The sequence below is a fragment of the Ailuropoda melanoleuca genome, chromosome 11 (assembly GCF_002007445.2).
Source record: "Ailuropoda melanoleuca isolate Jingjing chromosome 11, ASM200744v2, whole genome shotgun sequence".
NCBI classification, from domain to species: domain Eukaryota; kingdom Metazoa; phylum Chordata; class Mammalia; order Carnivora; family Ursidae; genus Ailuropoda; species Ailuropoda melanoleuca.
The window spans coordinates 63,494,361-63,521,864 of record NC_048228.1 but is presented as its reverse complement, the minus strand read 5'-3'; positions in this window follow the sequence as shown (position 1 = coordinate 63,521,864).

Here is a 27,504-nt window from a genome sequence, read left to right as displayed (position 1 = left end):
CCATATATGAGTGAAATCATATGAATGAAATCATATGGCTTCTTTCTGTGACTGATTTATTTCACTTAGTATTATACTCTACAGATCCATCCATGCTGTTGCTAATGGCAAGATTTCATTATTTTTTATGGTTGAATAATATTCCAATTTATATAAATCACATCTTTATCCATTCATTTATCAGTGGACACTTAGGCTGTTTCTATATAGTTTGGCTGTTGTAAATAGTTCTGCAATAAACAAGGGATGCATATATCCTTTTGAATTAGTGTTTTTGTATTATTTGATAAATATCTAGTGGGTTTACTGGATAAATAATTTTTAATTTTTTGAAGAATCTCTGTACTATCTTCCATAGTGGCTACACTATTTTACATTTTATAATTTATATTCAATGCAGCTTAAATACCCACCTAACCTCCAAACTTTTCCTTTGAAGTTATGTTGTTTTATATGATGCTTATACATTGTGTGCAGTCTACAATTACTGTGCAAGCAAAGTTATTTAGAGAAAACAAGTAAAAGTATCAATAAAGTGGTGTTGGTATATCATCACATATACTTACTTGATTCAAAGAACAAACAGAAAATTGTTATTGATCTCTCACCTTGAATACCTACAAGAAAGATTTAACCCTGATTTAATTAACTATACAACAATAACACTTTATAATAGGTTTTTCTGTTGTTGTTAACCCGAAACTGTAATGCATTTAGGGGAAAAAATAATTCCTTTAAGAGTGAATGTGTGCTCTTCCTTTAGGATATGAACTGATATTAAAACAAAGAAATGTAACTAAAAATGAAAATTTCCCTGTAGAAATATCAAAGCCTAATTTTCATAACACTGACCTTTGTTTTAAAGTAGTAAATCTTGAAGAGCAATTTTAATTCCTAATGAAATTTAGATGATGGAACCTCCTTTGTTGCTTCTGTTTATTATTCTTGTTGCAATTGGAAAAATAGGAGGAAAACTTTGAAATACATGAAATATTTAAAAAGTCCATTTCCCAAATTATTCCAAATGAAGTCTCAAAGTTGGTAACCTGGAATATTAATACACATTTTTCTTTTTCAAAATATTGGGGTCTTTAGTCCTGTGGGTTGAGTCTCTCACTAAATATTATAGTCATGACATAAGAATAGCATATATCATCTAGGCTTATAAAATTATTACCATTTAGATTATATTTAATGTCTGAAAAATATTTCTGAAAATATTTTGAAACATATAATCTATAAAAAAGTTATGTGATATTTTAAAAGCTGTTGAAATTTAGATTGTCAGTTATAAACAGGAAGGAAATGCTACCTTGGGGATCTAGTTAGGTAATTTGAATGGTCGGTGAAATTGCTGAAGGTACAAGAAGCTAAAGTAGATAATCTCGATTGTCAGCCCTGAAATTCTGCCATACTATGATATTGTCAGAGGAGTGCCAGTTGACACAAATGGAGAAATAAAAATTATACTGCAGTATTCAGGATTGTAGAGATAATGTACAAATTACAAGAAGAAATGTGATATTGAAAACACGTTGTATTAGAAATCTAAGCACATGGTCTTTATTACTAGCTATGTCACCCTCTAATAGTTTTGGATGACATTTTCCTACTTATATACAGATGGATTAGAATTTGTTATCTCAGATTAGAAGTACCATTAAGAGGTAAATTAGAAAAGAAATGTAAAATACCTACTTTGGGACAGGATTTGTGTGCATGTGTCCACATATGTTTAAGTGCAATTTTTCAAGGTTTAATACATACACATACACACTTCTTTAGACATGGTTTCTTCTAGATCTTAACATATTTAAAATAGATTATCTCAAGTCTTTAATAAATACATGTGGGCCTCCTTGAGGACCATTTCCATTGGTTACTTTCTTTTCTGTATATGAACCATATATTCTGTTTCTTTGTGTGACACATAGTTTTTTGTTGAGAACTTGACATCTTGAATATTATCATGTTGCCACTCTGGAAATAAGATTCTCTCCCAGGATTTGTTGTTGTTGCTTTTTGTTGTTCTTTGTTTTATGCCATTTCTGAACTAATTTTACAAAGTCTGTGTTCTTTTTTATGTGTAGCCACTGAGGTCTCTGCTCCATTAGCTTAGTTTAGGTCAGCTAATGACTGCTTTGGGATTTTCTTACAAGCCTGGAACCAAAAAGTTTCCCAGTCTTTGCAGCGGGTTCTGTGAATGTGTTGGGGGCACACTTTTCACACTCAGGCAAGCAGTTTACAACTCTGCCTTAGTCTTAGATTCCTGCTTGCAGAGGGCCTCAAGGTTAGCCAGAGGTAAAAGCTTCACATTGTCTTATGTCTTTCCTGAGCATGCCCCAAACCCTGGGCGAGCATGCAGCCTTCTAGATTCCCAGGAATATGCCTGAGCTTTTCAAAGTTCTGATTCTCCTAAAGCATCTCATTCCCTCAGGTCTTCTAAGCTTTTTGGTTAATCTACTGTTTGCCCAAATTTCTATCTGTTACCTCAGTAACTATAATATCTACCTGCAAGTGTTTTTGACAAATGCCTCCCATGTATTTAAGTTGTGAGTCAGGGAAGATAAATATAAGCCTTTTGACTGGATTTTCCTAGGAGTCACAAGATGAACAAAATAAGGATAATTATCTGGGAAGATCAGTTCTGTTCCTTTCAGTACTAGTAACAGAAATGTTTTGTTATTTTCAACTGTACCACTGTGCTGGGAAGTTGCGGGAGGGACTAGTGTAAGTTAAAGTGGCAACAAGACTTACTGTTCTTACAGATTTTCAGCCATTTTTATTGACAAAGCATTTCCATCATTGCTATAAGCTTTTGATTAGTTTCCAGAGTTCCAAAAAAGTTGACTCTGACAGTTATTATCATTTTGTTCATTGCTTTTATGGAGGGGCATATATTTGCATTTCCTTATTCTGCCATAATTACTGACATCCTCCATTTTGATTTTTTTCCTCTATTTGCTCATTTTTATTTTTTTCAGTTTATATAATTTTTTTAAATTTTTAAAAATTTTTCATTACGTTCAGTTAGCCAACATAAGTTTTCATTGTAGTGTTCAATGATTCACTAGTTGCTTACAACACCCAGCTAAATATGTCTGAGTTTGCCGATGGAGAAGTTGTATGGAATGTTCTTCATCATCACTGTATTTTTAATCACTTGATTAAAGCTTTACTCAACTTATTTACTTGAGAATATTTATTTTAACTTATTTTTAATAACTTGTCATGTCTCTAGTGCCTAGCAATTTTTCATCTGATATAGAAGTATTGAATCCATGTGTGACAGTAACATTCTCTTAATTTCATAGTAGAGTTTTTGATACGAAGATTTTATTTTCACAATTTCTATGAAAATCCATCCTATTTCTTTTACATTCACCAGTTAACCTGTATTCAACTTAATATGTAATTAATGTAACTTTTCCAAAGTATAGTATATTACTACCAACAATCCCTTACCCAATCACCATTTAATGGCTTTTTATTTGCCAAATGTTGAAGTTTCTGAATAAATTAAAAGAGGCAGGGTGTGTTACTGACAGAAGAAAAATTCTGTGGTCACCAAAAAAGTAATACAGAGGAGCATTGACTACATGATTTATTTTTATCTCTTATTTTGTTTGAAGTTTCTTTTTTCCCTTTTCTCTTTTTGTAATACCCATTTCATTAAAAAGAGGATGTATGTGTCCTCAATTGTAATTTTCCATCCAGTTCCATCATTTTTTGTGTGTGTGTTGCATAAATTTCATAAAGATTTTGTTAATAGGCTGGTTTCAGACATTACATATTTTGTTTTCAATGAATGTTTAGGATCTTAGGAAGGAGTTGAAGAGTCTGTTAGCCACCTGAAATTTCCTAGTAAGTTTTAAAATGGAAAATAGTCTGGCAAATCTGTAATCGGTATAGAACCTGGAATAGAAAGGAAAAAAGCAACAGGAAAACAACTTGGGGGGAAATTACGGTAGTCATTCAAAAGGAAATTTGTAAGGATGGTATGCTTTAGAGACCAGGATCCTAGAAGATCTTTGAGACAAAATTTAGGGGTGTACTGACTGATATAATTATTTGCTGATTAATTTTAAGTAGAAAGATAGATGAGCCAAGGATCATGTCACAATTCATAATCCGAATAACTGGATAAATGGCATTTTTATTAGTCAAAAGAAGAAATAAGAAATGAAATGTAAAATGTTTGAATGGAAGAGGAGCAGAAACAGTCCACATCTAGAGATGAATGTGAGGTATTTGAGGTCATGGCGGAGTATAGTCTACTGACTGAGGGAGCTGAGTGGGGGGAGAAGAGGTCTCTAATGCCTATCACACTATTAGCATATCCAACATCAAATTACCGATTCCCCTACAATAAGCCACCCTCATTCCTTTTCCCTTTATTAAATAGTCACTCCATTTTTCCAGTTAATGTGGCCACAAATATGAAATTATCCATGACTTTTTTTCTTTCTCTCACATCCCATAACCAGTCTGTTAGCAAATCTTGTTGATTTAACTGTTGCTGTCCTGGTCTCATCATTCTGTCCCTATAATAATCTCAGTTTATTAGCCTATTAACTAATTGCCCTAATAGTCTGTTTACCATCTCTCAAACTAGAGCATTCTCAACATAGCACCTAGATCGTAACACCTTGTTATTCTGCGTGATCCAACAACTCACATTTCATGGTGTAAAACATGACCTATAGGTTGGCTTATGAAACAGTCGCAGGCATCAGGCTGTTACTAATCATTTTCACCTCTGTCTGCCTTCACTTGTGCTGGCCCAACCATACTGTTCTTGCTGCTACTCTAATGCATAGCTGTGTTCTGCTCCCTTGTTCTCTGCATTTGGAAAATGTCTTCCCCTGGATTTCTACATTGATCAATCCCTTACCTCTTCTAGATCTTTAGCCAAATGTCATACACTCACACTTAAATTTACAATTTCTTACATACCTTCACAACCCCTAACTTTCTTCTCTCTTTTATTCAATAGTACTTCTCAGCCTCTTGACTCTATCCATTTTCTAGAGCTACTGTAACAAATTAACCACAACCTCTGTGGCCAGAAACAACAGAAAATCATTCTTTCACAGTTCTAGAGATCATAAGTCCAAAATCAAGGTGTTGGCAGAGTTGGTTCACTGAGGAGTTTCTAAAGGAGAATCTGTTCAGTACCTCACTCCTAGCTGCTGGTGGCTGCTGATAACTGTTAGCATTCCTTGGCTTATTCAATCTCTGCTTCTGTGTTCACATGGCCTTTCTTCAGTACTTCTTTGTCTTTTCCTCTTCTCATAAGGACAACTGTCATTGCATTAGTACCTCTGCCCCCAATCCATGATGATCTCATCTCAGGATTCTTTTTTTTTTTTTTTTTTAAAGATTTTATTTATTCGACAGAGATAGAGACAGCCAGCGAGAGAGGGAACACAAGCAGGGGGAGTGGGAGAGGAAGAAGCAGGCTCCCAGCAGAGGAGCCTGATGTGGGGGCTCGATCCCATAACGCCGGGATCACGCCCTGAGCCGAAGGCAGGCGCTTAACCGCTGTGCCACCCAGGCGCCCCTCATCTCAGGATTCTTAAGTTAATTAAATATGCAAATACTATTTTTCCAAATAATGTCACATATATCAGTAACAGGAATTAGGACTTGGACGTATCTTTTGAAAGGATACAAATCAACCTACTACATTAACTTAGTATTCATTCATTCATTCATTCGTTCATTCTCAGTCTCCCCACCTACCCCCCCTACACCCCACTAGAATGTCAAGTCCCTGACAAAGATTCAACATATTGTTTATATTTGCCTTGACCAATTTCTGGCACATAATGGGAGCCTAATAAATACACGTTCAATAAATGAGAAGAGAAAATGTGGAAAAAACATAGGAGTTATCAATATAATTGGAGCAAAAAGTAGAAAAAACAAAACAAAAAGGGAAGGAGAATTGGAAAAAGAGATCAAATTTGTGTGGAAGTATGCAAGAAAGAGTGAGGTCTTGAAGTAAAGAGTGTGTTTGCATAATTAGGGAGTGATTGCTAATGTCAAATGTCAAATTTAAAGAGGCATGGAAAGAGACATCCCAGTGATCTGAATACTTGAATTGTGTTGGTACCTGTGAAAATCTTCCTAGAGATTAGAAATATATCCAAATCTGAGAAAGGTTTGTACTCTGGAGTCTTAGCAATTATGTTACTACCTCATTAAAAATGATAAGATAATAAAGATCAAAAAGGAAATAATCTCTGTCACTGATTAGAACTCTTTACCCATGTTTTGGGGCACCTGGGCGTCTCAGTTGGTTAAACGTCTGCCTTTGGCTCAGGTCATGATCCCAGGGTCCTGGGACAAAACCCCGCAGTGGGCTCACTGCTTGGTGGGATGTCTGCTTCTCCCTCTCTGTCTGCCTCTCCCCTCCCCCCGCCTTATGTGCATTCTCTATCTCAAATAATTAAATAAAATCTTAAAAAAAAAAACCCTCCTTGCCCATGTTTTCTTGTGCTATTCTTGTGGAATCTCTTACCTCCTACAACCATTGAATTTCCAGTCTGTACTGTATATGTTTGGTGTTTGATGAATAATGTGACTTATCAATATGTGTATTATCTCCAGACTCTTCTTTTTAAACTGGACACAAGTTATAGTCTGCTTACTAGTTATATTCTAATTCTAACTGACCCATTCTGTTATAATTTGTAACATTTTTCCATTAACAGTATCTAGCAACAGAATTTAAAATAATTCAGAAAATTAAATTCAGCCTATTCTTAATAGAAGCATAAGTTATTTTCAGTATATACACAATAACACTTCAGTATGAGAAGCAAATATAGCTGTATGCCTTTTATTCAGAAGAAACTATTAAATATTGAACAATAGTACAAGATGACCATAGGGTATCATTTGCCATTATATGTTTGCTTTTCTAGTAAAGAGAAACACTACAAAATAATGTTAGCAATTCAACTTTGATAATAAAGAGGAGTTTACTATGTGCAAATATTTCAAGTATGTTATCTTAAAACATTTCTGATTATTGTTTAAATATACCCATGGTATGTAATTTGCATAACTCACATTTTACCTTGTACAACTTAACAAACAGAATTATCCGATATTAGAAAATAGTTTCATCCAATAATATGTAGACATTATATATTTAGAAAAGTAAATTGCTTTCTTAAATTTTGCTAAAATTGTTGTTTTCTTATTTAATATTCATTTAGTGGTAATTTATAATTATCATTCACAATGATTTTGTCCTAAATGCAATCAATCTAGAAATCTATGATTTTCTTTCTTTTCCTCCTTAATTCAGATTCTGTATCTCTTCAGGAAGTATTCCAATCTTCCCATGAAAATGTAGATAGAAACTGTTTTGTGCCATCCTATTGGTCTAGAGAAATCCAGTGCCTAACCTGATATTGAAGGACAAAGTCACTGTAAAAGAGAAAAGCAATTAAAATAATATGAGTTGAAAAATTGCTTCAGATGCTTGTTGAATTAAGTCGATATAATTTTACTGTAGGATTTGGAATTTGATTAGAGGGGACATAATTCTTATTTAATTATGAAGGCCTTGGCAGAAAAGAGAAAGGAACTAAAAAAACTGAGAGCAGTAAGAGATTGAACTTCCAGACTCCATCAAAGTGGAGAGAGTAGTGTATTATTGATAAAAGTGAACTGTAACAAAAAGTTCTTCAAGCAGACAGAGAAGAGACAGGAGGAAGTTAGGAAACTTACCATGGACACAAAAAGCCTCAACTATATTAATATAAAAATTTAAAGCATTAATTTTACAGTGCTTATTAGACCCATCCAAAAAACGACTTAAAATAGAAAAAAAAATACATAAATGATTAGAATACCACATAGTTGTTGGATTTTTTTTTCTACTCTATAACATTTATTGGTCTGGGATAAAACTAATACCAACAAAGCTATGATAAGATACACATTGTAAGATACTTGTCGCTGATATAACTGGTATCTCTCTGAATATCAATTTTGTAAATATTCTTTCTTTCTTTCTCTCTTTTTTTCTCTCTTTCTCTCTCTCTCTCCTTCTCTATTTCTCTTTCTTTTCTTTCTACATACATACATTCTCAGCTTGTTCCAGAAATGACTGAAGAGGGAATTAATACTATTTATATGTTATGATTTTCTTTAAATGAAATGTTGCTATATTTCCTTCACCTTCTGGTAGATCAGCATATCACTATAGAAGCAACCAGTGTTAGATCCATGAATACCAAGATTCTACTGGATTTGGTTCAAAATGTGATCATAATGCCTAACGTACATACAGATTTCTGGCTTACGGTTCATCTACCCTTAAAACTGACAATTCATAAGTATGAGAACAAAATAAAAATCAAGAGTTCACCAATAACTAAATAAATTTGAGTGAGTTAAAACCAGGGCAGTTTAGGAAAGCTATATTTCATTCACTCCAAGAACAGTAATTCAGCATCTACTATTTGGGTATAGTCAGACACTAAGGATACAATTAAACAAGATCTAGGGAGGGTCAACTGGGTGGCTCAGTCAGTTAAGCATCTGACTCTTAGTTTCAGCTCATGTCATGATCTCATGGGTAGTGGCATCGAGCCCTGGATCTGGCTCCATGCTCAGTGGGGAGTCCACATGAAGATTCTCTCCCTCTGCCCCCCTTTTCTCTCTCTCTCTAATAAATAAATCTTTAAAAAATATTTCAAAAAACAAGGTCTAGCGAAAGATTCAGTAATGTGAGTGGGGGATTAAAAACAATGAAAAAGGTATTATGATGGGGCGCCTGGGTGGCACAGCGGTTAAGCGTCTGCCTTCGGCTCAGGGCGTGATCCCGGCGTTATGGGATCGAGCCCCACATCAGGCTCCTCTGCTGGGAGTCTGCTTCTTCCTCTCCCATTCCCCCTGCTGTGTTCCCTCTCTCGCTGGCTGTCTCTATCTCTGTCGAATTAATAAATAAAATCTTTAAAAAAAAAAAAAAAAAAGAAAAAGGTATTATGATAAAGTGTAGTCTTATTGGAGCCCATTTAAAAACTACCTAGCCTGTACTGTATGGTGATTAACATAATATAATAAAAAAAAAAAACTACCTAGCCTGCATTTAAGTTAGGTGGTGGTCAAGCAAGAATTCCCAGAAGAAATCATATATAAATGAGACCTGAAGAGTCCAGTCATGGAAATGTGTAGGAACGTCATCTCTGCACCAAAGAAAACATTATATGGAGAAATTTGGATGCTAGAAAACATGTGGATTAAAGAAATGAAAACATTTAGTGTGTGACAGTATGCTCACTTGGAGGCCATGTGAGAGAGGAAGCTGGAGAAGCGATCTGGAGCCCCGTGCTAAGGAGGTGGGATCATCGGAGGGCAAAGATGGGGGAAGCAGTGAAGTGACTTGATCAGATTTAAGATGTAGTAAGATTATTCTAGCTATGGTACCAAATTCATATGGTATATAATAAGTGTAAAATCCTTTTCTCCAAAAGTTAAGTAGGTCAAGATAAAATATGTCCCCAAATAACTTGTTATATCGAGTAGAAACATTGAATTGGGGATCTGAAGATATTAAGGACAACTTCTGCCATTTACTAATTGTGAGTTTAACCAAGTTATTTAATATCACTTTAAATGTAAATCCATAAATTAAAAATATAAACATTTTAATAACCTCATTCACAAAGTAGTTTTAAATAACAAGGCCTTGAGTGTACTTTGGAAGTATTAAATATTGAATATTTTTAGGAATACTGTTATGAATAAAATATCTAAAATGCCTTTCAAAAAGGACAAGAGTAGTATATTAAAACTCAAAGGCTATAAATCTAAAGAGAAAAAGGAAATATTTTTATTCTTTAAAAGTTCTTTGAAATAAAGCTATATGAATGAAAAGAATTTATAAATCATACAGGTTAGAACCCACCTATTACATAACCTTTAACTATTGGCAGTTTTCATTTATTGATACTTTTGTATGACTTACTGAAACTAGGAGGCCCTCAATTATAGTTTTAATGCAGGTATTAAATCAAGCATTTTGTTATAATAGCATTTATGTAACAAAATTAGGTTATAATGAGATTAGCACCATTGGCATATGATTTAACCACCATGAGAATTTGATTCATTTTTCTTATTTTTAAAATTAACTTAATCTTACTCTGTCACATGTAATTTGTAGGTCCTTTTAAATATTTTTAGAATAAGCGGATGATAAATAAAACCAATGCTTTTCATTATCATTTGTTGAATAGCCAAATAGAAGAAACTATATATTTTAAGTCAGGTATAAACAGTTGTGGTTTTTAAGAATATACAAAATAAAATGTTAGAATAAAATGCCATTAAATAATTTTGAAAATTAAGGAATAAGAAAATTTTGAGTTAAAGGATGGGTTGGAAAATAAACTGAGTCCTATTTGGATAATTGAGCTTGAAATGCTTGTGTGACACCTATGAGATCTACGAGGAAATCTTTAACAGATGTTTAGAAATAGAGGTCTTTAGTTCAGGGATGAGGCAAGGACTAAAGGGATAGATTTTGGCATCAGCTACCTAAAGGTGATATTTGAAGTCTTGGGATTAAAAGCGCTTGTAAATGAAGGGAACCCTATTTCAAAAATTGTCAGGAAGAAAGTAGAGCATGTCAAGTTGCAAAGGAATATCTGATAAGTAAGAAAACAAAGGGAATCTAATGTGATAGAAACCAATGGCAAATAAAATTTCAGGAAGGATAAAGAAGCTTATGGAAAATAGATTAAAAATGAAAAATTAAAAATGACTATGAAATTTCAACAAATGCTTTTTTAAAAAAGGAAATTTTAGAGTTTCAGTCCAACACAAAAGTAACAAATGTACCAAAAGGAGAGTAAATAAATTTTGGAATGTGCAGAGCAAAACTGTCAGAGGAAGACACTGTCTTTCATATCAAAATGACAGAAAAATCTGCAAGTTTAGTGACATTTTATAGAAAGTACTAAAGGAAGACAAGATTCTAGAGAAGTTTGGCTAAAAGACTGTTCCAAGAATAAGGAATAGCGTGAGATAAGGTGCTCATCCTATATTTTTGTTTATCACTATGAATATATCTATAAAATTACATGTTTCCTCTAGTAAAAATAATAGCTAATTTTCTGAAAGATTATTGTCTTTAGTAAGCATTCTGTGAATGTGAGGTATTTTACTGTAGGCCCTTTTCTGGAAGCGTAACATGTTATCTCATTTAGTCATAACAAAAGCTCTCTGGGGGACCGTGCTAATGTCACCCTGATTTCATGGTTGAAGAAACCGAGGCTCAAGGAGCTCAGTATGGCCCAACAATCAGTAGTGGAGGCATTGAATTGTTAGTGCATAGTTCGGGCTGCCTTCCTGATAGATTCTTTAAGGAATTTACTAAGCTTAAAAAAAAAATCTTCACACAACTTTAGAATTAAGAAGCATCGATGGTTCTCTAGTCTAAGCCTTGTTTTATAGATGAAGAAACAAAGACCTGGGGTGGCTTTAACTTTCCCAGAGCAGCAAACACCCCACGTGGCAGCACAGGGCTGCTACTCCTAATTTGCTTCTCTTTAACTACTGCTTGAACTTCTCATAATTTCTGAGTTTTGAACCTTACTTGAAGTTCCACCTTTTAATAGAAGGTGAGAAAACTTTATATATTAATAATACTGCAATATATATGTATGTAATATGTATGTGGCTTGTAATGATCGTTAATATTTCATTTTACAACTTTCATTTTACTGCTGTCTATATTTGTTTTTTCCCCAGTGTGTCTATATTTTGTGTATATGCTTTATATCAACAGTAGCGTGGAGAGCCTTAGATTTCAATTTTTGAGGAAGACAGGGGTTATACAGAGTAACGCACTTTGAGTTATTATCTCATTTAGTTCCAAGTTTATAGAAAAAGTAGATTAATATGCTATATTTTTAATTAAAATTCAATTAATTAACATATAATGTATTATTGGTTTCAGAGGTAGAGGTCAGTGATTCATCAGTCTTATATAATACCCAGCAATCATTACATCACATGCCCTCCTTAATGTCCATCACCTAATTACCCCATTTCTCCATCCCGCTCCTCCCCAGCAACCCTCAGTTTGTTTTCTACAAATAAAAGTCTCTTATGGTTTGTTTCCCTCTCTGATTTTGTCTTGTTTTATTTTTTCTAATATGCTTTAGGCATTTAAAGCAAAGACCTGGATTCAACATTGTGTTCTAATTCCTGCTATTAACTGAGAAATTTTAAACAATTCACTCATTATTTTCATTTCATTGACTTCCATAAGAAGAATGATAAAATAATACTAACAATAATTAAATAACATCATTATACTAATATCTTCTATATGTTTTAGACTTTGCTATAGGAAAATAAGAAAATGGATACTAATACTAAAGTTTTTTGGAACAGAAAACACATTTCAATTAAAATGTCAAACTGGAAGGATCAAAGAGTGACAGGCAGCAAATGGGAGGTTTATTTATTTATTTATTTTTAGTTTCAAGTTTTTATTTAAATTGCAGTTAGTTAACATGCAGTGTAATATTAGTTTCAGGTGTAGAATTTAATAATTCATCACTTACATATAACACCTAACGCTCATCACGAGTTCGCTCCTTAGTAAGACGGGAGGCATTTAAACATGCTGTTTTCTGTTCAAAAGACATGTGAGCTATAATTTAACAATCTTGTTTTAGTGTCAAATGCAAAGAAGATCATAGACTCTTAGAAATCAAAGGGTCTCAGAGATTAGTTTGTCAGCTTCCTTCTTTCATAATTCAAGGAACTTTGAGAAATAAGGCCACCAGCCATGGTCTCACAAAATTAGAACTAAAAGTCTGGTATTCTGATTGTCGATATATACGCATGTACGTATATATATTTTTTCCAGTGTACCCTATTGTCTCACAGAGACAGCACATTTAGTCTCAGAGTCTAGAAGGAAAACATAAATGGTCGATGGTTGTATCCCATTTGGTCATCAATTCAAATGATTGACATGTTTAAAATCTACTCCAGGCAATATACTAGCAAGGTCAGATAAAAGACACATCCTGCAGGAGCCATTGAAAATTGCTGAGGATCGTGGATTCTCTTAATAATGCAGCAAACAGTAATGTGAATACTTGGTCAATCAAAGGTTCAGTAACCTGAAACAATGAAGTCCCAGTCAATGATTAACCAGGATCTACCTTCTGAGAGCCCTCAGCAGCTTAAGAAATATCAGTTGACACTTCGCCAGAGTTGACAGCATCCTCTCATCTGACAGAAAACAAAGAAAAATGTGTTTCCCAGATGTATTAACAGCAACATCTGGTCCTATCAATGGAGGAAAAAACATAATCCTCTGAAAAGCAAATGCATAATATGTACTCCATGGCCAGTACATATCTTGCATTTCAATATGACACAAGTTTCAGCTCTCTTATGATTTAGCTTTACTCTCCAATCTAAAGGTTACCAGCTGCAACAAGAGTGTTTGGAGGAGTCAACCTGGGACCACAGATAAGTCATTCTAGTATGAATGTTTGCTCTTGCTGAACATCAGAATCCTACAAGCCGATTCAAAATGAGAGAAGATGTCATTTTGCTTAAAGAAATTCAATTATAGATTCAAATGCATCTGCTGTTCATCACTTTTAATCATTGTCATTGTTTGATAAGAGAACGAAAGAAGGAAAGCTCAGTGTGGTGCTGACAGATCTCAGTCTCCAAAAGCATTCAATTTGTCAACTCTTTTCAGAGGGAAAAAGATAGATCAAGTTGTATCTTATGTGCCTTTTAAAGACTTTGGCTTGCTGAGACATTTATATTACACAATGATAAAAATAAAAGAAATTTTACACTTTTAATCATTTTTTTTTTTTTGCTAAGGGAATGCACAAATCCTCAAAATGATCACCTGTGAATTTTAGGTTAAAGTTTGACATAAGTGTTGTAATGTAAATTTTATATAAAATAAAGTAGTGATCAGAGAAATCTCTCAGAAGTACAATATCCAATTGTAACCTATTTTTACCTTGAAGAGCTGGTGAAGGGACAAAAAAGAATAAGGTAAACCAGTTAGTTTTTATGAAAAAAATTCCCACAGATACCTCTCATCAGTTTTTAGATTTAAATTATATTTTTTTTCCTTTTAAAGTGCATTCACCTGGGTAGGAGAGGACTTTTAATTATTCCACATATCATGATTAAGAACATGAAATTTGCCCAAACCTTTACTATTAGTCAAGCTGATTTAAACATGTTTTATCAGTTGTAGCTCAGTCCCAACAAAAAGAAATATGAAAATTCCAGAATATTTGACACATTAGTAAACAAAGCATCAATTTCAACAGTCTGTATACCAGGCCATTCATGTACGCATACTAAAAGTTCACACAATAACAAGAGGGTGGTGATTGTGAAAGACTAGGGTTTTTTAAAATATCATTTTTCTAATAGCTTTTGCAGATTCTGCAAAACCTGATCTATAAACTTATCTTCAAAATAGGGTGCTGCATAATCCCAACAGAATATTAAATTGTAGTTAAGATCACAATTTTGGAATAGGAATTATAAGTAAGATAAATATCAAAATGACTTGCTTGAAGCAGTAGTGATCAGTTTTAGAATAGAAAGCAGTTTGAGTTTCACATGTTAAGTGAAATCTAGGAAAAGAGACCTTATTGTATAGTTCTGTTGTATACATTTCTACAATAGTAATAGCTGCTGAATGAGTAAATACTACATTTCAGGCACCATATTAGATCTTTTCCACTTATAGATGAGGGAATTAGAATAAAATATGTTCAGTAACTTGTTTAATTATGTTGCTAGTGAGTACCATAAGTGGGATTTAAATAACTGTCTAGAATCTAAATCTCTATTAAATTCATCCTCATTAGGGATCATGTTGGAGTATAATTCATAAAGCAGTTTTTCTAGGTATTACACAGAGCATTGTTTTGCCAGCAGGGTAATGTTCACACCAACAAGATTTCATTCTTTCATTCAAAATCTTGTCCCTGGTCTGAGTATTCAGTGCAACGGTAAATCTAAAAAAATCTAATGTTTTATTTTTTCAAACGCTAAAAAAATCTAAGTGGGTATAAATTTCTTATATTTATTCATTATAATCTCTTACAAAATAGCATATATTTCTCAGATTTGTATTTGTAATGGAAATCATAATTTGTATTGGAACATGTCTATGTGGACTTTTTTCTGTTTCATTGGATTTTGTTTTTTTAGTAAAAATAAACCGATTCTAACTGAATAGTTGACTAGATACACAATTATAAATGGTGTAAGTGATATCAAGGAAAATAGCAGTTTATTTGAGGGGGAATAGCAGAAGAAACTTGATTCAGATTGAGAACCCAGGGAAAGTTTCTCTGAGAAAGTGACATTTAACCAAACACCCACGGGCAGATCAGAAAGAGAGACAAAGGAAGCCTGGAGAAGGAGTCTAGACAGAGGAAACAATGATTGTGATGTCAAATCCCTGAGTTTTAAAAGAAGTGGGCTAGAAGACAAAACAAAACAACAACAACAAAAAGTGACCTTAGATCACCTTGATGGAGGAGAATTTATCAGGTGATAAGATTGAAGGAATTGGAGCAGAAGATAATAGTCATAAATCTGGATGAGAGGCTTACTTATAGCAACCATCCACAAGAAAGGTATTGGAGGAAAGGGCAGGAAGTACAGAATGAAAGACTACATATGTAACTGTTCAATATCTAAACTATTTTGACAAACCAGGACCATCCAGTTATTTTTAGTTAACATTCACACAGTTTTACAATGGGGCAGTTAAAAATTCAAGCACTATTAGTAAACTAGGTACTTTCTAAGATAAGCATGTACTGTCTATGTCATGCATGTAAAACCAATAAGCATTTTTAGTAGAAATTGATTTTGAATGTGTCAAAGCACATTGGTTTGAAATATTTTTAATGGGGAATATAATTGCAATGTTTAATATTTTGCTGAAATATGTTGACTTTTCAACACATATTATATGCATACACTATTACTCAAATATTTAAAGTATCACAAAGCCCATTCATAACCAATTCTAACAAAACAAGTGCAGTTTTAGTTTGTCACTTATGTCATTAATCATACATAGATCCAGACATACAAAACATAGAGAAATAAAATACATATTAGTATTTAAAGTCATTATGATATATTTAAAATGTATTGACCAAAAGAAAAGTCACTCTAGTGTTTGGTGTATCTAAAACAACAAAATGTACTACCCAAAGCAATCTACACCTATAATACAATATCTAACAAGATACCAATAGCATTTTTCACAGAGCTAGAACAAACAATCCTAAAATTTGTATGGAACCACAAAAGACCCCAAATAGGCAAAGCAATCTTGAAAAAGAAAAGCAAAGCTGAAGTCATCACTTCAGACTATTCTGGACTTCAAACTATTTTACAAAGCTGTAGTCATCAAGATGGTATGGTACTGGCAAAAAACAGACACATAGGTTAATGGAACAGAGTAGAAAACCCATAAATGAACCCACGACTGTTTGGTCAACTAATCTCCGGCAAAGCAGGAAAGAATATCCGATGGAAAAAAAAAAATCCCTTTAAGTGATTTTTGGAAAAATTAGACAGCAGCATGCAGAAGAATGAAATTGGATAACTTTCTTATACACAAATTCAAGATGGGTAAAAGACCTAAATGTGAGACAGTAAACCATCAAAATCCTAGAGATCAGACAGTAACCTCTTTGACATTAGCCATAGCAACTTCTTACAAGATAAGTCTCCTGAGGCAGGGGAAACAAAAGCAAAAATGAACTATTGGGACTTCATCAAGATATAAAGCTTCTGCACAGTGAAGGAAACAATCAACAAAACTAAAAGACGATGAAAAAAGAATGGGAGAAGACATTTGCAAATGACCTGATTAAGGGTTAGTTTCCAAAATATATGTAGAACTTATCAAACTCAGCACCCAAAATACAAATAATCCAGTTAAGAATGAGCACATGACGTGACACATTTTTCCAAAGGAGACATAACAGATGACTAACAGACATATGAAAAGGTGCTCAACATCACTTATCAGGGAAATACAAATGAGAACCATAATGAGATACCACCTCATACTTGTCAGAATGGCTAAAATTAACAACACAGGAAACAACACGTGTTCGGGAGGATGCAGGGAAAGGGGAACCCTCATGTACTGTTGGTGGGAATGCAAACCGGTGCAGCCACTACTCTGGAAAACTGTATAGAGGTTCCTCGGGAAGTTAAAAATAGAGCTACCCTACAACACAGAAAATTCACTACTAGGTATTTACCCAAAGGATACAAAAATACTGATTGGAAGAGATACATGCACCCTGATGTTTATAGCAACATTATCAGCAATCACCAAATTATGGAAGGAACACAAATGTCCATTGACTGATGAGTGGGTAAAGAAGATGTGGATATATATGCAATGGAATATTACTTGGCCATAAAAGAGAATGAAATCTTGTCATTGCAATGACATGGATGGAGCTAGAGAGTATTATGCTATGAGAAATAAGTCAGTCAGAAAAAGACGAATACCATGTAATTTAACTTATATGTGGAATTTAAGAAATGTAACAGATGAACATGGGGGAAAAAGAGGCAAACTATAAAATAGACTCTTAACTATGGAGAACAAACTAAGGGTTGCTGGAGGGAAGGTGGGCAGGGGTTATATGGGTGATGGGCATTAAGGAGGGCACTCATTGTGATGAGCACTGGGTATTGTAGGAAAGTGATGAATCGCTAAATTCTACACCTGAAACTAATATTACATTGTATGTTAACTGACTGGAATTTAAATAAAAAAGTTGAAAAAATTAAACTGCAAAACAAAACACAAAACTGTGATCAGTAATTAAGATTTTCTGTTTAGTAGAAATGTCACAAAAAGCTATTCAGATAACAATGTATGATTCTGGCAGATGAAACAAGGTAAATGTAAAAATTTAACAAAAAGTTAGGATGTTAATTGCTGGAAATAGATTTAAGGACTGAGACCTTTATGTCTGTATGAATTCAGAAAGCTATATCTTGAGGCTGCTATCATCTATCTGAAAAAAGATCTATTTTAGCAGAGATCAATTACATAGGAATGTTAGTGAAGCCCATACAAGTTTCATTGTGAAGACTACTTATATCTCAATTATAAATCTTTACGAGCATTCTGATACTTAGCAATCATTCCTAGGAGAAGATTTTGAAGTAATGTTTTCATTTTTTCAAATGCTAAAAAAATCTAAGTAGGTATACACTTCTTTTATTTATTCATTATAATCTCTTACAAAATAGCATATATTTTTCAGATTTGTATTTGTAATGGGAATCACAATTTGTCATAACATGACTCTCTTAGTTTTACGGGCTTTAGCAATCTCACTTATAATACATTCATAGCCTGATTCTCCTTGAGCCCTCATGAATCTTGATTTTACAGCATAAGCACAAATGCAATGGAACACGGTTCTAATTTAAATTATGTGAAATTGATATTGTGCTGCTTTCAAATGCCATAAGAAAGAATGTACCCGGTCATGGCAAGGGTGTCAGAGGCAATGGAGACTGAAGCCCTTAAGAGAAAATGCTCTATACTTTTTACCTTCTCACGAACTTCAGTATCTTTTCCAATGAGCATTCTGATACTGTCAGGGTACTTCTAACACTGGATTTTATTGCAAGTCATAATGCAGACTTCTTAATAAAAGTTCACATAACCCACTGAAAGTACAGATGTTTTTAAACTGTCTATTCTTGCTAGAGATCAAAAGTTTATTTGAAAGTGGCATAACACTTACTTCTTCGGGTTCTCGGGATACCCATTCACTTCCAACTTATTCCCCAATGACATTACGGTATCTATCATTTCACAAGATAGAGAATCGCACTGGGTAAATAAGAGCAGCTTTCAGGAAATTAACAATGTGTATAGTTAATTCAGGGGAAAAAAGTGCCTGTCAAGATCATCTTCTGAAGCTGTTCAGAATGTTGCAAAAGAACTAGATTCTATGTTGCTGTTTCCCTTCTACCGGAAAGTGACAATTAGGAATACTCTTCACTTAAAAGGATGAGTTTTGGTGTTTTTTAAGATTAAGGCTAAAAATGTACTTTGAAGTGTCTAGTGATTTCTTCTTCAAGACTACCCCAATTCTGTTTAGTTGCTAGAGTATTACTCCTGTCATTTTACTGATGTTAACCCTGGTTGGGTATGTTTTCATTTCTGCTTATAAGTAGAATAATCCATCCAAAACTGCTTTTAATGTGAAGGGAATTTAGGAATCATTGGAATCCGACTAAAGTTTATCATCAGAATGAAAATATAACCAAATATATGATCAGTTATACTGTTGTACAAACAATACACCATGTCATGTCTATATATAGATATGTACTTAGAAAGCATGTATTTATCAAGTGCAAAACAGTGCTCTGAAATATCAGATACCTTGTTTTACCAATACCATTTCTAGTGAGGGCAAGAGAGTTAAAAGGATTTGCATTTTAAGCAGATAAGTGTCTGAGTCCTAATTATGGTACTTATTACCTATGTGACAGTGACCAAATTATTGAATATATTTCATTTCAAATACCTCATCTATAAAATGAGGATAAAAGGTAATGAACAAAAAGGACTAACACAGTACCTAGATAAGTGAAGTAGGTTTATCAGGTTCGCCTAATGCTGCCCACGTAAGTTTAGTAGCAGACTAGCTGGCAGACATGAATATGACTTTTCTAGGATGGAATGTTCTCCAACACAGTATGGATAGTTCATCAGACTTTCCCATGGCCTGGAAGAAATGTCTTTCAAAAACTGGTAGTCGTCAAGCTGTGTATCAGGACCACCTAAGGAATTTTTTCAACCTTCCCATGATGATTAGGGTATATTAGTTTTTGTAAAAACTATATGTGCTTTATGACCCCTGAATTGCTATCAAGTGTTAGAATTAGGGTGAGAATGAGGTAGACTTGTTATCTCCCTAGGTAAATCTGAAGATTGACCCACCCCTACACCAGCACTGTAACACTCACAGCCCTCTGTATCCCTTTACTCAGATGCTGTGTTCAAACACAGTTGACAGATTCTGATTATGTTATCCAGGTCACAGGGAAACAAATTCACAAAGTGCTATGGGTTGGGAGAGCATGTGTTTTCTGGGTGAAGTTATTCCTTTCACAGTTAAGCAATGAATAGGAATTTGTTTTATAATCTTTATCTAGTCAATAAGTGTAATTCAGTCTCCTCAGACCAGATTCAAATCAAGTGTCAAGCTTAGAAACATTGAGGACCAGACCCTGACTAGTGACAATTCCACAAGTGTTATTACACATTACCTTGCTTTGCCAAGTTGAGCTTTTGATCTCTTTCCCTGAGCTTTCTGCATTTAATAAATAATGGATATGAGTTATTGAGAGGTCCCAAATCATTTGCATGATATAGTGATTTTCCAGTAAAAACAAAAGAGCTGAGCTTTATATTTCACCCACCATAAGCATTTAGGGTAGCTAATATATTTTCTGAGGGGTGTATATACTTATCTAGACGAAGTAGATGGATTTTTAGATCTCAGACATGCTGATGGATGGCTTTGGAAGACTTTATTTGGAGTTTATTCTGATTCAGTCTTAGCAAAAATATGAATTTTCTTAGGTCCATATTTTTAATCTAATTTTAAGGTTATTTCTGCTTTTTAAATGATAAGGCCAGGGGCACCTGGGTGGCTCACTTGGTGAAGTGTCTGCCTTTGGCCCAAGTCCTGAGCCCAGGGTCCTGGGACTGAGTCCTGCATCCAGCTCCCTGCTTGGCAGGGAGTCTGCTTCTCTCTCTGCCCCTCCCCCACAACTCGTTCTCTCAATCTCTCTCTCTCTCTCCATCTCTCTCTCCCTCCCAAGTAAATAAATAAAATATTTTTAAAAATAAAGTAATAAAATAAGGCCACTTAACACCTGTTTAAAGAGATGGTCCATTTTCAAATTTAATCAAGAGTACATTCATTTAATCAGAACATCAGAATTGCTTATATTTCACATATAATTAGCTCATATTAAATTTATATTGAATATACTAATTTAGTTACAGTAATATAGCAAACAAATTTTAAGCTATAATATTGCATAGCAAAATGCTCCAAATCTAGAATTTGCAAAAAAAAATAGATGTTATCATAATTAAAGTTGTACAGAATTGGCTGGGTATTAGGTAGAGTGGCATAGTTAGAAAAATTCTCCTACCCTTGCTAACTTTTTTAAGGACAATGTGTTTGGAACCAGCAGTCAAGTAGAAAAATTTCATTTCTTGTTTTTTGTTTTGTTTTGTTTTGGTTGTTTTTTAAATTTCTGTTAATCTCTTCTCATTTTGGTGAACCACTGACACACTGAATATTCTGGCCATTTCCCTTATACTGTACATAGTATAAAGCTTAGGAAAAATATCCAACACTCCTCTCATTCTATAATTCTGAGTTGAGAGCCACAATTAAATCTGTCATTTTTCTTTCATATCCCTTGTCAGCAGAGTAATCAACATTGGAAGGGCAATAGTTGAAAACGGTACTGAGTGTGAAAGACTGAGATTCAAGGTCTAATTCTGCTTTAACACCACTGAGTAAGTTTGGATATGTGATTTTATCTTTCCACGCTTCCATTTCCTCATTTGAAAAAAAAAAGAAAGAAAGCACATGGAACAAATGACAGTTACTGAATACTTACTACATGCTAGTGTAATGCTAAGCAAGTAACATGCAGTTTTTATTTAATTCACTGTAAGGAATACAGGGGATGGAGAATATCTGATTTGAAAGAAGGGAAAGCTGAGAATCTATGATATTGATGAGCTTATCAGAGAGGGCACAACTTGAAAATGCAGTGCTGATTTTAACCAGGTCTGCTTCTATCCTAAATCCACACAGTTCTGCTACTTATATCTACCACAGAAATATTAATAGCGGTTGTATTTTTTCTATAAAATTTAAAGTTATATAAAAGTGGTAACTGTGATTGGAACTTAGAGTATGTTGACATTGTTTAGTCTCTCAAGGCTTATGCATGTGAATTTGGACATTTATCAACACCCAAGTTTCAAGTATAAAAATAAGATGAAAATTCTCTTTCCAGAATACAGTGTCTTTGGAATATGTAACCTATAGTAATAAGGAGACTGTAAATTGTGGAAGTCATTTAGACTAGATAAGAAAATACTATAATCAGTTACATAGTTTAAAACCTACAAAACTAAAGGATTGTATGTGTGTATTTGCTGTGGCTTATCAAAGTATTAAGAGAACAGTTGTATGAACTGTATATCAAGTATACATGTATGTATATATGTATATTTTAAAAACAAATTACAAATTTTATATTGTCTGAGTTATGGAATTTGTGGGATATAGGTGGTTCTATACATTTTATATGTATGTTTTATATATTTTAGATAAGTTATATATATTATAGAAAAAACTTAGAACAATCCACTCCAAAGAGATTATTCTTCTTGGATATTGGTATTTCCAGCCATTTTTGTTTCTCTCATTGAAATTTTCTCAGTTTTCTTTTTTTTTTCTAACAAGTTATTTCATTTATTCTTTTTTTATAATAATTTTTTTATTATGTTAGTCACCATACAGTACATCCCTAGTTTTTGATGTAAAGTTCCATGATTCATTAGTTTCGTATAACACCCAGTGCACCATGCAATATGTGCCCTCTTTAATACCCATCACTGCCTATCCCAATCCCTCACCCCCCTCCCTTATGAAGCCCTCAGTTTGTTTCCCAGAGTCCATAGTCTCTCATGGTTCATTCCCCTTTCTGTTTACCCCCCCTTCATTCTTCCCTTCCTTCTCCTACCGATCTTCCTATTTCTTATGTTCCATAAATGAGTGAAACCATGTTAATAATTGTCTTTCTCTGCTTGACTTATTTCACTTAGCATAATCTCCTCCAGTCCCATCCATGTTGCAGCAAATGTTGAGAAATCGTTCTTTTTGATGGCTGAGCAGCCATCTCAGTTTTCTTTGCATTCTGAATCAAGTAGAATTACTTCACTAAATAGCAAAATACTCTAAATATTATTAATAAAAAGCTCTATTAACCAACTGTGCAGAACTTTTTTATGCTAACATAAACAAGGAAACATCAATCTATGAACATGAACATTATAATTTAACATAATACTTTATAGCAACTTAAAAGACAAGAATGTACATTTCTTTGTTCAGTTGCTATTTTGTTTTTATATTGGTCCTATACTGAACTTTTGCAAATATAGGATTATATGTTTTACTTGTAAAGAGAGGTAAAGAGGTTGTTTAGTTAGTTACTAACCACAGCATTTGTTCAGTTAAATACAAAGTGGCCTTTAGAAAATATTTTCTAAAATGGTGTACTTTGCTAGCACTTGGTATATCAGTGTATCAAAATCAGACTTAGAATGAAGAGAAATAACCTCCCTGAGCATCTACAGTAAGAATTCTTACATTTGGTATTGTGGGTATATAAGATTAGCAGATCCAGAAAGCACTCTAAAAAGTATTTTATAGTGTTCACTGAAACAGGAGTTTGGGTACTACAGGGAATTGCTCTGATGTCTCCAATGGAATTTTGCTAAAAAATTCTTTTTTTTTACAAATTGTTTTCATGCTAAATTTAACAAATAGCATTCTGCCAATGGTTTGAAGTAGATTTTTTTTGTGTGCTTTAATTTTATTTGTCTTTATGCTTTTGTTTGCATTTGGTGAAATTATTGCTCTCACACCAAATTATTTAACTGAAATTAACTATAAACACCAGGAGATAGGACTCGGCATTATAAAAAAAGGTTTGTGGATGCTGTTTACATTCTTAGTCACCCTGTGCACTCAATTAATTATTTCAGATATACCACTTGGACCCTGACTAAATCCTCATGACTGTGACAGTTTAAAACAAATGTATTTAATAAAATGCACATCACCTAGGATATGTGTTAAATATTATGTTTGATATTAAGATAGGGAGAGATAAACAAGATACGTGGGATTAATTTACTAAAAAGGAGGAAAGTTCCCTTAGGGAATCCTACATATGAGATCATGCTACTTCAAGGTGGAAATTTGGTTTAAAATCATTAAAAGTTGGTAATGCTCCCACATATTTTTAAAGCAAAGCAAATACTTTTTTTTTTTTTAAGTCTCTCACCTTCTATGGGACCTTTCAGGAATTTCTAGAGCTAAAGCTTGAGGATAATAAGGTCACAGTGGCAAAAGCAAAGGAACAAAAACAACAACCAAACAAGACAGGCTATCATGAATGAAGGAAGAAAAAAGCCAAGGCTGAGATACACAGAGATCTCAGATATTGAAATTATTAAACATAATGTTAAAATAGGTCTAAAGCAATAAGAAGAAATTAAAATTATGAGTAAAAGGCAAGGAATTAAAAATTGGCAGGCATATAAAATCTAGAATTTAATAATAGACTTATAAAAATCTAATTGTTTTTAGCAGTGGACTAAGATGCTATAAGAAATTTGTATCCTGAAAAATTAATGTAAAGAAATTATCAAAAAAGTAACACAGAGAAACACAGTTTAAAAATATGAAAACATGAGTAGATACCTTAAGAGAAGAGAGAGAATATCTAAAGCACATCTAACTGGGACTTCTGAAGATGAGGAAGAAAATGAATACAATATTCAACAAGAAAATGGATGAGAATTTTTCATAATTGATTAAATACAATATTTTACAGATCTGAGAAGGCTACTGAACCCCTAAAAATAGCAAAAGTTACACTCAGACACAACAAATAAAAATATAGAACATCTAAGACAAAAATAAAATCCTAAAAGAGGAAAGAAAAAGACAATTAATTTCATTGGAATTAATATTCGAGTGACTCCTGAACTTGCATTAGAAATAATGGAAGCCAGAATATAGTTGATGCTTAAACAATGCAGGGATTAGGGGCGCTGATCCATGTATAAGTTTTGACTTCCCCAGAACTTAACTACTAATAGCCTAATGTTGACTGGAAGACTTACCAATAACATAAACTATATTAATGCATATTTTGTATGTACTATATATTATATACTGTATTTCTACAATAAGATAAGCCAGAGAAAAGAAAATGTCAAGAAAATAAGGTAGAAGATAAAATATATCCATGGTACTGTGCTATATTCATTAAAAAATTCAGGCGTAAGTGGACCTATCAGTTCAAACTTTCATTGGTCAAGAGTTAACTGTAGAGTGAAATAACATCAGTGCGCTAAGAGAAAATGGTCAACCTTAAATATTACATGAAGCCAAAATTCTTTCAAAAGTTATGACAAAATAATGTTTTAAGCAAACCAAACATTTTAAAACTAGCAAAAACTGAGAAAAGAAAATTCTGAATGATATACATAAAGATATAAAGGAAATTACCCTAAACAAAAAGTCTGAAATGCATTAAGGAATACTTTGTAATGAAATTTAGAGTTGTGAGGATTAATCTAACATTTAACAAAGAATCTTCCCTGTGAGTTAAAAAAAAATGGAATTTAGTTTTCTAATGTAATTTTTACTTTAATGAGATTCAGGTCATATTAATATATTTCTTTACCCAAACGTTAATTCCAGTTTATTCCCTTAAGCATGATATGGAGCCAAACAATGCTCTAGAGTCCACAGAGCTCCTTAAATTAGACAAAAATATAAAGTATTACATTATTGGAAATCATTAGTCAAATCAATGAGCCTTAATTGTATTAATAAAACATTAAAGAACTGATTCCTGGTTCATTTATCACTTCTCCAAGGAAAATTGCCAAGCCTACATTTCAGGATCCTATCAAAAGTTACTGATAAGCATTGGCGCCTCTGGAATTCTCAGCTTCCCATTCTAGGGAGAGAAAAGGTGTCCTTTGGCATTTTGAGAGCATTCTGTAGGCTCGACCGCCCAAGCTCAGCGTGTATAGGCTGCGGGATGATCTATCTGGAAAGTCTACAACAGCAGATCAGATTTGTAAACTATGCAGGTGTTGTAAAATGTATTTTTTTCTTTATAATTATTGGCATGTTCTTGTCATTATTTTGAAATTCTTTAGTATCTCTTTCAAGTATATGCCATCAGTTTCTTATTACCCTCCCTCATCTATTACACTTATCTTTCATTTTTGTCTGTGCAGAATTTCTATTCCAGAACAGCTAATGTGATTGTTTTGCTATTGATACATTTGAATATTTGTTCCTGATCTTTGTGTAAATCTTTCTCTAGACTGAAATCAACTCCACTACTACCTCAAACATCTAAACTTTAAAATATCTATTTAAAAATCTCTGGTTAGGGGCGCCTGGGTGGCACAGCGGTTGAGCATCTGCCTTCGGCTCAGGGCATGATCCCAGTGTTGTGGAATCGAGCCCCACATCAGGCTCCTCCGCTATGAGCCTGCTTCTTCCTCTCCCACTCCCCCTGCTTGTGTTCCCTCTCTCACTGGCTGTCTCTATCTCTGTCGAATAAATAAATAAAATCTTTAAAAAAATAAAAAATAATAAAAATAATAAAAATCTCTGGTTAGTGCACTCATTTTAACAATTTTTGGACTTTGGGACAAATAGTTATCTCAATGAACTCAATTCCTCTTTCAAAGCTAAAGTATGTAATTTCTTCTGCAGACATTTGGCAAATTTTATTTTCTACACTTTAACATGTATTGGCCCTGTATTTCCCACTTATGTATGTATTTCAATTACTATCAACAGTCTTCTTAGTAGGACCTAATACAATGCCATTCACAAATCAGGAAATAGCATATCACCAATTATTAACTTTTCTGGTCAATTGTATAGTAGCTTGTTTTTGTAACTAATCAATTCACTTTTGGTAACCAGCAGATATCTAAAATTTGATAGTGTTATATAGATAGATTTTCTAGCTGTCACATAGGGAAAAGCTACATTAATACGATCTATATATTTTATCTGTGATAATGCCAGACAGGCACACTAAATATTTGCTATACTGAACTCTTATATAACAAGGTAGAAGGTAATTTGGTTGAAAACAGATCAACATCTTACTTCAGAGTGATAGCCCCAAATACATGCAAACTGTCAAGGAAGGTAAGTCCTTATAAATAAAAGTACGTCTCCCTGATCTGTCAATGACTATTTCCACTCCTTCTTTAGAATAATAAATCATGTTGAAAAAACACGTGTAAGTTGTGTGAAGACATAGGGATGACAAAAGGTTGTCAGCACATTTATAGATGACATTATTAGAGTAAATGGATAGTTGATGAAAATAAGCACTGACCTAAAGTTTAAAAAAAACTTTTAAAATAAGTTGTTCTACATAACCTCCTCTTCATAAGGCCATTACTTTCAGGAGCAGGAAACATTACTGGCTTTTCTAATACACAGAAGACAGAGACTTAGAAAAAATGCCAAGTAAGAGGAATTTATCCCAATGAAGAACAAGATAAGGCAATGGCCA